The sequence below is a fragment of the Chrysoperla carnea genome, chromosome 1, assembly GCF_905475395.1.
Source record: "Chrysoperla carnea chromosome 1, inChrCarn1.1, whole genome shotgun sequence".
NCBI classification, from domain to species: domain Eukaryota; kingdom Metazoa; phylum Arthropoda; class Insecta; order Neuroptera; family Chrysopidae; genus Chrysoperla; species Chrysoperla carnea.
In genome coordinates this window covers 5835516-5838301 of record NC_058337.1, presented here as the reverse complement: position 1 = coordinate 5838301, position 2786 = coordinate 5835516, and the positions used below count along the sequence as shown (strand labels likewise).

General features: G+C 32.5%; 1 non-coding gene across 1 annotated transcript; it reads left to right on the top strand.

The window, feature by feature from the left end:
- The first annotated feature begins 275 nt into the window (after positions 1 to 275).
- On the top strand, positions 276 to 468 carry LOC123291145. The gene has a single exon (XR_006534937.1). It is a non-coding gene; the product is annotated as a U2 spliceosomal RNA (small nuclear RNA).
- The last annotated feature ends 2318 nt before the right edge of the window (positions 469 to 2786 follow it).

The window sequence follows — 2786 nt, the reverse complement described above, 5'->3', positions numbered from 1 at the left end:
TATTAAATTAATTACATTGATGACATAAACTCCTGAAATGGACACCTTTGACATTGTAAAAATTTTAAATACCTGAATGAACAAAAAATGGCATATACAACCAAAAGGTATACAATGCGCATGTGTAATACTGTTTATGGAGTAGGTACATGTACTTACAATAACTTCCTCCTTCTCTGTCTTTTAGTCACTATCCTTTTTACAAAGTAATATTTATTTTTAAAACCTCTCACTAGTAAGATGTTCTAGTAAGGTGTATATAAACATACAATGTTATCGCTTCTCGGCTCGATGAGCTAAGCTCAACGTGCAGTATGTGTTCTTATCAACTCAATATATGGTACGCCTCGCATTGCGAGACCAGTATATTAAACTATTATTTGGAACACGGTAGATTGTTAGGAGCTTGCTCCTCTTCTACCGCGGGTTGACTCAGTGTTGCGGTACAGCTGGGTTGGCCCTGTCAAATAAATCACAAAATAGAATTCTTCATAAAATAATCTTAAAACTTAACTATGACCTAGCCCTGCCAACCAGGCATTGGCCAGACTTAAAACTTAACTATGGCCCAGCTCTGTCTGCCAGGCATGGGCCAGACCTAAAACTTAACTATGGTCCAGCCCTGCCAACCAGGCATGGGCCAAACTTAAAAATTAACTATGGCCCAGCCCTGCCAACCAGGCGTGGGCCAGTCGAGGTAACCAGTCTTGGGCCAGCATTATCATTCCAGACTTAACCCAAGTCTGGGCCAAGTCTGGCTTACTAGTCTGGCCCAGAGTTCTGCATAGTTGGACCAAGCCTGGGCCAAGCCTGGGCCCGCCATACTTTCCTACATGGGCTTTGGTAAGTAAATAAATTAAATGTAGTTTTTCCAACTCTTCTGGGATAACCAAAGATTTATATGTACAAATAAAATTGCACTTTTAATGAGCATTTTGCACTCGCGTAATAAGCATTTTGGTCACTCTCAATTTAAAACATAAACTTAGTGGTTGAAACTTTTCTATCTTCATATTATAATCTATTTTCGAATTAAAACTTTTTCAAATTTTTTCAACCTATCAAGTCCTTCAAAAATTAAGAGAATGTTTCTCATCATAAGAGTAAAGGCGTGTACTTTCGTTTGTTTAATATACGTCTTACTATGAATTTTTTCTTTAGATTATTTCTCTGCTCTAGTCATCAAAAGTCATTTGTCATTCAATAATCACGTAATACAACTATTTTTAATTAGCTTGGTATCTTTATCTTCCTCGATTGGTCGTGGTCCTGCAACTCTTGTTTGATCTTGCATATGTGTAGGAGCAAGATCAAAGTTTAACACCAAGTGAGTTTGGCAAAAGCAGTTAACTAACGACAAGGTGTTAGATAAAGACAGCCAAATTTGTCTTGTTTTGATCTTGCTGCTTATCACTACTTAATAATTACTTAAAATTTTATTTCATTCTGTAAAAAAGCGGATTTACGGACGTTCTACCTTAAACTAATCGAGAAATTCTAATACTTACTTAGACTTAATAAAAAATGATTCATGTTGACATCAAAATAAATGCTTCATTGACATCAAATTCATTTAATTGAATTTTCAATCTAAGAACAATAATTTCAATGAAAATTAATTTAATTTTCTCTGTTAAAATATAATATTGTTTAAAGATATTCTAATTCAACTAACATGACATAATATATAGTCGCAGAAACGAAGAATGAAAATTTTGAGCAGTAAGTCGGATTTGAATGAAGTTCTCGGCATTCGATTCGTTAGAGCGTCATTAAATTTTATGACCTAAATTGATTTCAAAGTAATAAAAAATTTGTTACTCGTTGACTTTTGGAATCGCCTGACACGAATATCGCGTCAGAATTTATCTCCGAGGTACCTGGTACCCACGGTTACTCGAGTACCCGATTCTGTCACGATATTCTTGTTCAGCAACTCCCAAAACTTCCGAGTAACAACTTTGGAATCATTTTCTTCACTATTAACCGAATTGTGAAGTTAATATATTTACAGTTAATTCAAAATTCAATTATAAAATGCATATTATTTATGCAAATTGCATATTTTAACGTCTTAAAAATAAATTTAGGTCACAAAATTTCCTGACGCTCAAACGAATCGAATACCAAAAAACCGCATGTAAACCGGACTTACCGTTCAAATTTTTCGAACTTTGACCGTTTTAGTGTTTTGTTTCTGCGACTAATAGGGATATTTTATCATTCAAATTCAAAATTAGTTAGTTGTACATATAATATTACTGTCGTTATTTTAAATGTAATAAATACACACACCTCCATTCTCTACCTTGTAAGTAATATCATCATAAAACCCTTATTAAATTGTTAATTCTATTGTCAGACAGACAACATTACTTTATATTCAAATGAAATATACCTAGTTATAGTTATTATTATTTTAGTTCTGTTACCAACATTTCATTTCAATTCATTTCAATAGTTTTAGTATGTTGGTAGTGGTTTTGTTTCATAAAATCAATTTCAATTTAATTGTCGCCTTATATTTTGTTCTAATTAGAATATAATCACAGGATGTTTGGGATAAAATGATATATAGGGTATGGATAATTTTAATCAATTATGGATAATAACTCGTTTTTTAGTTAACTAATCAAAAAATTACTTTAAAACAAGTGAAAACAAACAATTGACTGAGTTAATTGTTGAAATACATGCATAGTCAGTGTTGATTTCTTTATCACATAACACATACAAACATGTGACACATACATAACTGATAATCAAGTTTAGTATATATTATAAAA